Source organism: Dama dama, chromosome 13, assembly GCF_033118175.1.
Source record: "Dama dama isolate Ldn47 chromosome 13, ASM3311817v1, whole genome shotgun sequence".
NCBI lineage: Eukaryota > Metazoa > Chordata > Mammalia > Artiodactyla > Cervidae > Dama > Dama dama.
This window is the reverse complement of record NC_083693.1, coordinates 39,568,613-39,581,635: the sequence shown is the minus strand read 5'-3', so window position 1 is coordinate 39,581,635 and position 13,023 is coordinate 39,568,613. Positions and strand designations below refer to the sequence as shown.

The 13,023-nt window shown below is 35.6% G+C and overlaps 2 protein-coding genes across 5 annotated transcripts in view; both read left to right on the top strand.

The window, feature by feature from the left end:
• NRG4 (neuregulin 4) overlaps nucleotides 1-13,023 on the top strand; it is a 109,692-nt gene that overhangs the window by 54,741 nt on the left and 41,928 nt on the right. The gene's annotated exons all lie outside the window — the stretch shown is intronic.
• LOC133068007 (pro-neuregulin-4, membrane-bound isoform-like) overlaps nucleotides 1-13,023 on the top strand; it is a 44,880-nt gene that overhangs the window by 18,445 nt on the left and 13,412 nt on the right. The window lies entirely within an intron of this gene.

The following is a 13,023-nucleotide window of genomic DNA, read 5'->3' as shown; positions in this document are numbered from 1 at the left end:
GGCTCAGATAGTAAAGAATCTGTGAACCTGCCTGCAATGTGGGAGACCAGGGTTCGATCCTTGTGTCAGGAAGATTCCCTGGAGAAGGGAATGGCAACCCACTCCAGTATTCTTGCCTGGAGAATTCCATGGACAGAGGAGCCTGGCGGGCTACAGTCCATGGGGTCCAAAGAGTCGGACACAAACTGAGTGACTAACACGTTCACTTTCACACTTAGAAGTACATCACAAACATTTGTAATTAATCCCTATTCTCCATTACATAATTAGTCTACTTTCAGTATCATTATCCTATTTTGGATATTTAATACAAATGGAATGAGACAATAAGGGTTATTTTGTGAATGACTTGTTTGACTTAGCCTAAGTTATTTTATGTTGTAGAGTTATCTATTTTGTAGCATGTCTCAGTACTTTATTTTTATCACCAAATGATGTTGTATTGTGTAGATATACATTTTATTTCTCCACTTACTGGTTAATGAACCTTTGAGAATTTTCCTACTTTTGGGCTATTATGAGTAGTGCTGCTATTATTGCCTTCATATTTAAAGGGTATTTCTGCAAAATACAGAGCTCTGTGTTCAGTTTTTTTTTTCCCCACACTTTAAATATTTCCTTCTACTGTCTCCTGGTCTCTATGAGTTCTGGTACAAAGTCAGCTATCATTCATATTACTATATTCCCATATGTACTATGTTGTTCTCTCTGATTACTTTCAAGATTTTCTCTTTTTTCCCTCCAGCCATTTAACTATGATGTGCCTAAGTTTTCTTGGTGTATGCAGTTTCAGTATGCAAATTTATCTTTCACTAAAGTTGGGAAATTTGAGGGCATCATTTCTTTAAATATTCTTTCCTGCCTCATTCTCTAATTTTTCTCCTTTTGGGTTTCCAATTACAAGTATGTTGACCTTTTAATACTGTTCCATAAATCATTGGATTTTTCTTTCTTTTTTAAAAAAAATATTTCTGTATTTTAAACAGATAGTTTGTAATGATCTGTGTTTAAGTTCACTGACCCTCCTATTATTTACAATCTGCTGTTAAGGTCATCTAATCAATTTTTTATTTCATATATTACTTTATGAGTTCTAATATTTTTTTCATATTTCCTATTTTTCTGCTGAGCTATCTTATTTCCTCATTGATTATATTTTCTTTTATGTCCTTGAGCATTAAACCTTGGGATTTAAAATTCTTGTCTGCTTATTTGAGTGTCTAAGTCATCTCAGGGTCAGACTCCAGTTGATTTTCTTTACACTGAGTGCTGTTACTGTAACATACATGTCCTAGTAAGGGAGGAGAAAAATCTTTCCTCTATCCATCTTAGGTTTATTGGTTGGGGCCTTGCAAATTAGACTGACAAAAATTAAAAAGAGAAAAACAGAAGTTTACAAATGCATGTTTTCTGAATAAATACATGAGACCATTTGGTGGTGAGTAACTCAAGGGTTACTCAAAGGGTTGGTTTAAACTTGGGGTTTCTATAACATCTGAGCAAAAAACAATAAATTTGTAGAGAAGTGACAGGACAAGGAGAGATTTTAGACTTTAAGGATGGCAAACTATGGAAAAGTAAATATATGGGAAAACTAATGGAAGATAAACAATATTATATATGCAGATGATACCACTGTAATGGCAGAAAGTGAAGAGAAACCAAAGAGCCTCTTGATGAGGGTAAAAGAAGAGAGTGAAAACCTGGCTTAAAACTCAGCATTCAAAAACCTAAGATCATGTCATCTGGTCCAATCACTTCATGGCAAATAGGTTGGGGAAAAGTGGAAACAATGACAGATTTCGTTTTCTTGGGCTCCAAAATCACTGCGAATGGTGACTGCAGCTGTGAAATTAAAAGATGCTTGCTCCTTGCAAGAAAAGCTATGACAATCCTAGACAAAAGTAGAGGCATCATTTTGTTGACTGAGGTCCGTATAGTCAAAGTTATGGTTTTTCCAGCAGTCGTGTATGGGTGTTGGACCATAAAGAATGCTGAGTGCCAAAGAATTGATGCTTTCAAATTGTGGTGCAGGAGGTGACTCTTGAGAGTCCTTTGGATGGATATGAGTCTGAGCAATGCCAAAGAATGTTCAAACGACCACACAATTGCACTCATCCCACACGCTAGCAAAGTAATGCTCAAAATTCTCCAAGCCAGGCTTCAACAGTATGTGAACTGTGAAATTCCAGATGTTCAAGCTAGATTTAGAAAAGGCAGAGGAACCAGAGATCAAATTGCCAATATCCATTGGAGCATAGAAAAAGCAAGGGAATTCCAGAAAAACATCTACTTCTGCTTTATTGACTACACCAAAGCCTTTGACCATGTGGATCATGACAAACTGGAAAATTCTTAAAGAGATGGGAATAGCAGACCACCTTACCTGCCTCCTGAGAAACCTGTATGCAGGTCAAGAAGCAACAGCTAGAACTGGACATGGAACAACAAACTAGTTCCAAATTGGGAAAGTAGTACATCATGGCTGTATATTGTGACCCTGCTTATTTAACTTATATGCAGAGTATATCATGAGAAATGCTGGGCTGGATGAAGCACAAGCTGAAATCAAGATTGCCAGGAGAAATATCAATAACTTCAGATATGCAGATAACACCACCCTTATGGCAGAAAGTGAAGAGGAACTAAAGAGCCTCTTGATGAAAGTGAAAGAGGATAGTGAAAAAGTTGGCTTAAAACTCAATATTCAGAAAAATAAGATCATGGCATCCAGTCCCATCACTTCACGGCAAATAGATGGGGAAACAGTGAAAACAGTGAGAGAATTTATTTCTTTGGGCTCCAAAATCACTGCAGATAGTGACTGCAGCCATGAAATTAAAAGATGCTTGCTCCTTGGAAGAAAAGCTATGACCAACCTAGGCAGCGTATTAAAAAGGAAAGACATTACTTTGCTGACAAAGGTCCATCTTGTTAAAGCTATGGTTTTTCCATTAGTCATGTATGGATGTGAGAGTTGGAATATAAAGAAAGCTGAGCGTTGAAGAATTGATGCTTTTGGTGTTGGAGAAGACTCTTGAGAGTCACTTGAACTGCAAGGAGATCAAACCAGTTCATCCTAGAGGAGATCAGTCCTGGGTGTTCATTGGAAGGACTGATGTTGAAGCTGAAACCCCAATACTTTGGACACCTGATGCGAAGAGCTGACTCCTTTGAAAAGACCCTGATGTTGGGAAAGATTGGGGGCAGGAGGAGAAGGGGATGACAGAGGATGAGATGGCTGGATGGCATCACTGACTCAACGGACATGAGTTTGGGTAAACTCCGGGAGTCAGTGATGGACAGGGAGGCCTGGCATGCTGCGATTCATGGGGTTGTAAAGAGTCAGACATGACTGAGCGACTGAACTGAATGGAACTGAACTGTTTTCACAGTTAAAAAAAATCTCTATGTGCATATATTCCTCAACTATTTGATATTATATTGTTAAATACCTGCTATGACTGCCAGCCAATGTATGCTTTAGATTGCAGTCCTCACTCCACTCCTATCTTTGTTACTCTCTTCCGAATTTTTGTAAATGGCACGATGTCTACTTTATCTGAGTTAAGACATTTTCCCTGTGTTTTGTCATCATTTTCCTCATCTGTTTTAGTCTGTGTTCTATAGTTGAGTATATTCAGTGCTCCTTGCTTGCCCTTTTGCCATTGCCTCTGTAATCATGTCATGATCAGCTGAAGTTTGTTTGCTAGATGCCTTCCAGAAGTCAGGCTCCCAGATTCAGTATTTCCTCCATGCTCTGGCACACTTGCACATTTCTGCTGATGTGTCTCCTATGTTCCTTCCTGTATTCCTGGTTCCTTCACAGGCCACTGCAAACAAGTCAGAATGAGCCTTTCATCTTCCAGGAAGCATATGGTGCACAAAGAGATCTGCTTCCTTCTTAGTCCCCCAGGCTCTTATTTTGTGATATCTGACCAATCGCAGCTTCTTTTGACATTTCTCACAGATATTTTATAATCTGTAGATCACATCTTTTCAAAAAGTAGGAAGGAAGAAAAGGAGACACTTCTACTCCTTTTAAGGATATTTTCTTGAAGTTGGAAATTGCACCTATCACTTTCCTACACTCTCTTAGTTGGGACCTAGTCCCATGCCTTTTCCTCAGTGAATGTGGAATTTGGAAGCGCAGTGTTTATTTCATGTAGCCATGTGCCTGACTAAGGTTTCTTGTAATTGGAGGAGAGAAAGGATAAAAGGATAATGGAGGACAGGGGATATTTAGGTGTTTCTGCCTGTTTTGTAGTCTTATTAGGGAAAAGAAGCATTATGGTCTAAATTGTTGTTCAGTTGCTAAGTCATATCCAAATTACACATAATTAAATAATGAAGCATAACATGTATAACATTGGTAAGGATCAAAGGATGTATATTTCTCAAACTAGAAAATGAAATAGTCCTTCTTTTCTAAAAATGATATAAACTGAGAGGAGCCTTACTTATCCAGAAAATTTTCCTTGAGAGTGTCTAAATTCTTTAGATGATTAATTGCTCAACTTGCCTTTAGTGGGAATAAATGTAGCCAGTTATTATTACCCAAGTCTAGCTAAGTGTATAAAGGTCTTGACTAGTATAACTTGATTATTTTCTGTGTATTGTGAGGCTCTCTGTTATATGCAAATGATCCTCCAAGGATTACACTTTGGTCATTAGTATTACTTAGTATTTGGAATCAGTTTATCAGAACTGAGCAAAATGTCTCTGACAGGTGGAGGCGGCAGAGAGTGGTCTGGAACGTGAGATCTTTTCTGGATATCACAGCACTAGGATGTCCTAACTACCTTTTAAAACTCAAGACTTTGGGAGTGGGTGCCGTGTGGCAACAAAGCTGAAAAATGAGGTGAAATGATGCCAGAGACAACCTTGAAACACTGCCATAGTGTTTGGAAATAACCCTAGATTTTCATACTGGGTATACTCTTCCTCATACTTTCTATTGATTTGCTGTATTTGATTCTACAAATTAACATCAGTTTAAAAGGAAAAGTCACCAGAGAAAACTATTATATTTATTTTGAGTCTACCTGACATTTTTCAGTACACCTCCACTATTCCATGCTTTCCCTCTTAAACTATTCTCTGGAGTCTAGGTAATTTGGGAAAGCTGACAGTTTCTTATGTGCTGGGTAAAAAAATCCTTGAGATGCATTCTCTTTAGTTTATGATTGTTCTGAAACTAATTTGTTTTACTCCTGAACAGTTGGTTCATATTGTCCAATTCTAGACTGTGGACTCTTTTGAAGGAAAGTTCCTTCTCACAGATGTATTTTGAATAGGTTATAAGATTATCAGGTGAAAAATAGTAGAAATAGTCGATAGAACATTATATTTTAGATACTTGTACTCACAAGTATTTTTCAGGAAAAATTGTAAACTAACTGACCTATCAATGAAATAATTCTGAAAGTCTAAAATATAGTAGATGTCAGACTTATAAACTACTATTAATGCTAAGAAAGATGCCTAAATTATCATATGTGGTTTTATTTCAACTGAGCTCTTTGTTGTTTTATTTGTTAGGAAATAATTAAAATTCTTTAACTGTTTAATAGGAGATAGTTTGAGAATTGAGCTCATTGAGAATGAGCATATAGAGGAGACAGGAAAAATAAGAAGAAAGGAAGAAAGAAAAAGAAGAAAGAATAATTTAGTAAATTTACTTTGATATGCAAAAGTCTAAAAAAAAATTTTTTTTTGGCCATGCTGCGTGGCATGCAGGATCTTAGTTCCCTGACCAGGGATTGAACCCATACCCTCTACAGTGAGCACGCAGAGTTTTAACTGCTCGACTGTAAAGTCTTAACCGCTGGACCACAGGAAATCCTCAAAAGTCTAAATATTAAAATGCATTTGTGTGCATGCTCAGTTGCTCAGTTGTGTCCAACTCTTTGCGACCCCCATGGCCTGCAGCCCTCCAGGCTCCTCTGTCCATGGGATTATCCTGGTAAGAATACTGGCGTGGTTTGCCATTTCCTCCTCCAGGTGATCTTTCCGACCCAGGAAGTGAACCTGCATCTCCTGCACTGGCAGGCAATTCTTTACCACTGAGCCACCTGGGAAGCCCAAAATATATTTATATTCAGCTTTATTGATTTCTTATCTAAGCTATTAATATAATACCCAGAAGTGAAATGTATCATAGTTGGGTGAACTATGATCATTGTTGTTCACTTTTTTTTGGTCATTATTTTACAAATCTGATTCTATATAATCATGATTTGAACAGGCAATATTACCTCTTCAATACAGTGTAACCTTTTAAACCAGATTTAAATTTCAACTATATTGATCTTTACAAATAATACTTATAAAATGGCCCCGAGATAAAATTATTTGTATGTTCTCACTATAAACCTACATATTCAGATAAACTTAATTAAAACAGAAAATTGTATTTCCCACATAATAAATTACTTGGAAATACAGAAGTAAGATATGTCTGTGGGTACATATAATTGTATTTTATATGCATAGAGAAAGTTAGCCCAACTACTACTATAGAAAATGGGGTGTGTGTATGTGTCAAAATCCATTCAGTTTGGAGATAAGAAAAGAATAATATAAAGAGTTTTGCTGATATAAGCATAGGCTAATGCTATTAGTGCCTAACTATAGCTATGCTGAGCTGTTCCACTATTATTCAGGTGTCAGCATTTCTATTGTGGACTTAACATTGACATTATAAGAATTTACTGTAATTTATAGCCTGAAATAAAAGGATACTATTGTTTTTGAACAACTGAGAATGTTAATACAATAGGAAGAAAATATAGCTCAAGGTTTAGATTTTCAGTCTTGTTATTCAGCTTTTTACTCACTTTTAGAGACAATGTATATGTAACTATCTCAGACTTCTTGAAGAAATTTCAGAAAATTGAGTAACTATTATACATCTTCATAGATTCATATGTATATAGTATATTTTGTAGTTATTCAGATTCTCTATATAATTTGTTCCAGTTTTGCAAATAAATTCCAGAAATCCACATACCAGGCTTTCATTTAGTGCGTTTAGTGTTTTCCATTTATTCATTTCCTTCTCAGACTTTCTCTGATAACACCATTCTTTAAAGTAGGAAAATAATAAGCGGTCAAGTCACAGCTTGTATTTGAGTTTGTTGGATCATTGGATTGCAACTCATTGAAAAAGACTCTGATACTGGGAAAGACTGAGGGCAGGAGAAGACAATCTCATCCTCGATGGTTGGATGGCATCATTGACACAATGGACCCAAGTTTGAGCAAACTTCCAGAAATAGTGAATGACAGGGAAGCCTGGTGTGTTACAGTCCATGTGGTTGCAAAGAGTCAGATATGACTTAGCAACTGAACAACAAAAACAAACATTATTGAGTGCCTTGATATGCCAAATGCTTTAAAATACATGCATGATCTCATTGGATCTTTCCAAAGTCCCTTTTTAGATGGGTGTGAGGCCCCAAGTTTGAGTAACTTCTTTCAGGCCACTAGCCCTTTCTACTATTATATACACCTTCTTACCTTTGTATACCCAAGACTTCTCTTAGGAATACATATTCTAATTTCTGTCGGAAAAAAAGGTAGTTGTTATCAGGGGCCAAGTCTGAAGTAGCAAAATTTTATCTTTTTACCTCTTTTTGTGCCGTGATTATTTTCTTTATACTATGCATTCTTTCCACTGTTCTGTTTTAAAAATTCTTTCTGAAAATTCCCCCACACATAGAGATTTAAATGATAGTGTAGCTTAACTTATTACTTTTCTCAAAGATATTGGCATTTTAACTTTTACTGCAGAAAGAGAATTGAAAGAGAAGCTGAATCTCATGGTACTAATTGCCTAGCTATTAGGAAGACTTTCACCCATAGCTCATCAAAGCTGCCACTAAATTTGTTAGACCTAATCCAAATGGATTTTACTAATTTATCATTTAGTTCTTTGTAAGATAAAGGAAATTGCAGTTGCTTTATTGCTTGGTATTCCTTTTTGTATTATTTTTTAAATCATTTTCTTGTTGTACTACTGTGTACAAGTGGCAGAAATTAACCCTTGGCATGTTGTGTGTTTCTGAAAGAAATTACATTTTTCTTTACTTTTACATACTTAGTTGTTAAAAATAGGGTGGTAGATAGAAAAAAAAATGCAGAAATACAGTTCTGTAGCAGTGCTTTCTGCGAAGCATCACATTAAAACAAAACTATATAGATGACAATTACCTAATGACTATGGGTAATTGATTTCTCTAGTTAATAATATCAGGGTGAATTAGGGTAAAATTTTCTGTTGAAGTATAGTGTATAACTATTTCATAAGAGTTTTGATTGGCATTTGCTCTGTATGAACTGGGAACTTCCTGGCAGTCCAGTGGTTAGGACTCTGTGCTTCCACTGAAGGAAGCATGGGTTTGAGAACTAAGATCCCTTATGCTGCATGGTACAGTCAAAAGGAAAAAAAAAAGAAAACAGTATGTGCAGTAAAGGCATTGACAGATCTCCAGGAAATTTCATAGATTTTTGTTCATTATTTTACTGTAATAATTATTTCTATCATCTCTGTTTTTAAAAGATAGAAGACAAAGAAAAATTGTGATTTTCTGGGGTCCTCTGGGAAATCTCAAATATAGTTTTGGATATAATGGATATCATGATCTTTTATTTTGTTTTTCCAGTATTTAGGTTCCAATTTTGGGAAGGCAAAATCAAAAAAGTTATCAGAGGAGATCTGAGCACTTGGTTAAGACAGGTGCCTGAGAAGTAATATACAATTACCTCTTTAGTCAAAAGGACAAAATGTATTTTCTAAGCTCCGTTCTTCATTATACTTTCTCATATTCTAGGACAAACTGATCTAGTTCTCTTTTAGGAGTTTTACCCATTCAAGCCATTTTTATAATACTGAGATGTAATTTTTAATGCACTTTGTGTTCATTATTATTATTATTTTCAAATGAACCAATTAATAAGTATTTTGTAAATTTATATTTTACTTTCTAATATATTAATGCCAATAGTTCTGCACCCATATAAACAAAAGCTCTCTGGAGTCCTAAGTCCTAGAGTCCTTTGGGTTGGAGACTGAAAATCTTGAGAACTACTGCAAACTACTGCTTCCAGACATATCTACCCTTGGGAAACAAAAGTACACACAGAGTTGTATTTCTCTGTCACAGTTGTTCCAAGTATAGTCTCATAACTCATATCAATTATAATTTTCAACCAAGTAACTATAACTAACTTGTACTTTACAGAGAAACTAGGGTAGTGGATAATTTAGAACTGTATGGCATCCACAAGCAGTTTAGTAGGTGTGCAGAGTCATGAATTCACATGTTACAACTTTCTACTACCACACACATTTCTTACATGACTTTCTAATGTGGAAGAAATGAGTATGTTCATTAACATGACCAAAGCTGTAACCTTAAGCAAAATTATATAAATTTAATATTATACTTAGTGATTAATATTTCAGTATTTTGTCTTGGGCTTCCTTGGTGACTCAGTGAACAATCTGCCTGCAATGCAGGAGACCCATGTTCCATCCCTGGGTCAGGAAGATCCCCTGGAAAAGGAAATGGCAACCCACTCCAGTATTCTTGCCTGGAGAATCCCATGGACAGAGGAGCCTGACGGGTTACAGTCTGCAGGGGCACAAAGAGTCAGACATGACTGAGAACTAACACACACATTCTATCTTACTTAAAATTTATCTATGTCTAATAATATCCATTAATTCAATTTAATATAAGTTTAAGCTTTTACATTACCTTGGAAATTATCTGCTAAAAACAAATACTATAAAACATAATTATGGTTGAAATAAATGTTAGTCAGAATTGAATTTAACTGAATACAGTGTTCATTTTTGATAGTTTTTAATAATTTGTAGGAGTAATATTAGCTTAACTTGATTAGTAAACCTGTATAATTTTAGGAAAAACAAACCAAAGTGGAATAAAATGTATGCTTCTGTAATACCTAATACTGATAATTCAAAGATACAGATGTTTTATTAAGCTAGTATTGTTTACCAAAGATTTAGTTTTATTAATGTGAACTTGGATTCTTAGAATATTTCCTAGTTTTAGCTAGAAGAATTTTATTTAAGTTTAGTACATTTAAAGCATTAGAAGTTCAGAAAACAAAGTCCTACTGTAGAGCACAGAGAATTATATTCAGTAACCTGTGATAAACCATGATGGAGAGTATGAAAAAGAACATATATAACTGAGTCACTTCGCTATATAGCAGAAATTAGTACAACATTGTAAACAAACTATATTTCAATAAAATTTTAAAAAATAAAGCATTAGAAGTTCAATTTCCTATTCTGAGAATTTTAGGAATGTTGAATTTATATAAGAGCTTATTTATCTCTGTTAAGTCAATCAGATCAGAACTTGTTTAATTTAAGAAACCTTGTACCATCACTTTTTCGTATCCTCTGGAGAAAGGAAGAAATTTCACATAGAGTGAAAGGTAAAGGCCTTTCCGAGTTTGACACATAGGCACAGAGAGAGGTTATAGCTTCAGATCTATACCTTTGGCACAGATCAAGTAAACACAGAAACTTAAAATTTCACTGTCCAAATGTCAAAGAGGTACTCTCCTCCCCAGTGGGTATGTAATTTTTTATTTATTTGAGCTAAAATAGAGAAATTTTTAATAAGAGTCTAATAAACCATTTTCTCTGTCATCTAAATAAACAGATCTCTGTCATCCATTTACAGAGATCATCAGATTGTCAAACTATAAAACCAAACTCCTTATTATTGCTCTTACTAATGGGAAAATAACTTATCAGTAGTAAGAAAACCAACAACAACAAAAACTAAAACATGAAATTAGTGGATAGGGAAGAAAACTAGAGAAACAGAGAGCCAGCAAATTTTAAATTCTATTGCTGCTTGAGATTCACCTCTGGGAGCAAGAAAAACGTGCCGGGGTTTAAGCTTCTCAGGAGGTGCCCTTCACTGGCAGCTCCATTTACTAGCTTTGTCAGATGAATCCATCTCAGTGGGCGACCTTCAAACTGGTAAAAAAAAAAAAAAAGAATTTAAAGAGAAAATCATGAAAATCATAATATAATATGATTTACAAAATTTATAAAATTACAAATATAATATGAACATGTGTCAAAGACGTATTTGACTCATTCATTAACAAGGGAACCAATAAAATGTTACAACTGACTCAAAGACAAGTGCAAACAACACACACATGGGAATTTCCTGGCCTTCCAGTGGTTAGGTCTTCAGGTTTTCACTGCTGAGGGCCCTCACCGTGGGGCCAAAAACAAACAAAGGAAAACCAACACACACATGTAAGTATAGGTGATCAGTCTATAATGTTGAAGTGAATTTATAAATACTAATCAGTATCCACAGGGAAATCTCTTGTATTATACTGGACAAAATTAATTTACATTATAATAGATTTTCTAACTTTACAGAGTTGTAAAATAGCTCAAAGACAATGAAAAACACAGGAGCCCATAGTATCAGACAACCCAGAGGGTTGTTAGGACGCCTAATAACCTTTCTTGTCTATTTCAAAGTCTTTCACTGAGAACAACCCAGGGGAAGTCCTTTACTGCCCTTGTCTTCTTGGCCAACTTAGGCACAAGGTTAGCCAGCCCCTAACCTTTCAGCCTTCCAACTAGAACTTTCTAGGTTCGTGGAGCAAAGATAGGGGGAAAAGATTTGTCTTCACCTGTGTTTGCATCACTAGCTGAATGAGGCGTCTCCTTGCGGCTTCACTTTCCTCCGGGCTTCTTGTGATCACTTTGGAACCAACCATTGCACAGTGTGGAGGTGGAATTTTAAATATCAGGCAAAAGGTACCTGTTGGTGTAGTTTCCCAGAGTGACTCAGTAAGCTCTGGCTCCCTGAGCCTGATGACCAGAATTCTCCCAGAAGGGCATTCCTAAGAATTATCTGCCCACAGAGCCACAGGCTCAGACCAAAGAACCTGAGACCCCGCTGCCTGGCTAAAGCCAAGCTTTTTTTTTTTTTTCTTTTTTTTCTTTTTTAAATTTTTGACTATGTAGGATATGAGTTCCCCAACAAGGGTTTGAACCCACACCCCCTGCATTGAAAACATGATGTCTTAAACACTGAATTGTTGAGGAAGTCTCTGAAGCCAAGCTTTGTCCCCTATCTATAGCAATTCCAGTGTTGGATAGGTAAAAATCATCATTTTTCAAGATGATAAAGACTGAATTCTATTTAAGAGAGGCAATTTAGGACTACAAATGCAATACATGAAGGTCTTGCTATATGAAAGGCTTGTTTTATGAAAGTAAAATAATTGATGTTGAGAATAAGAATTGAGAAAATGTAAGGAAATCAACATTTATTGTCCTTCTGCATTGCACACGTTACCTCTTTTAACTGTATATAGCATTTGTGCCTGTCCACAGTTTTGCCAGGCCTCAGTGTATGTTTTACTAAACTCAATTTCCAAAAGGAATTTTCTGGTTTTACGAGTTGTTTTATTAATCACATAAAATTTTAGTTTTCTTAAGGTCAGTAGTTATGATAGACCAGTTCTTGGCACTCTTTTTAGGTAAGACTTCTGGTTTTTCATCTGTAAATTTAATAGAGGGTTATACTTCAAAGAAAGAAAGTTCAAAATGCTACTGTGATATTAATCGAACAGAGTCCTCTTTACTTTGACTTTTGGCAGTGTACCACATGCTTTATTAAACATCAGGATTTAGATTGATCTTTAGAACACCTTTACAGAAAGGAAATCACAGCCTTGAAGCTGATGATAGAACAGTTGCAAAACTTGAAACAACTGCTTTATTTAGCTATGCATTTTGTTGACACTTTTCATTTTAGTAACCTTATTTTTCATTAGTATTCTCAGCAGGAACAACTGATATATCTTTCTTGACCTCACCCTGCTTAGAACAAAAACTTAAAAGGATAAATCTTGAAACCTCACATTTTTCCAGATCAGCCGCTTGTCAAACATGGCAGAATATGGTTTTGAAGCAGTGCAAACATACCTGCTGTCTTA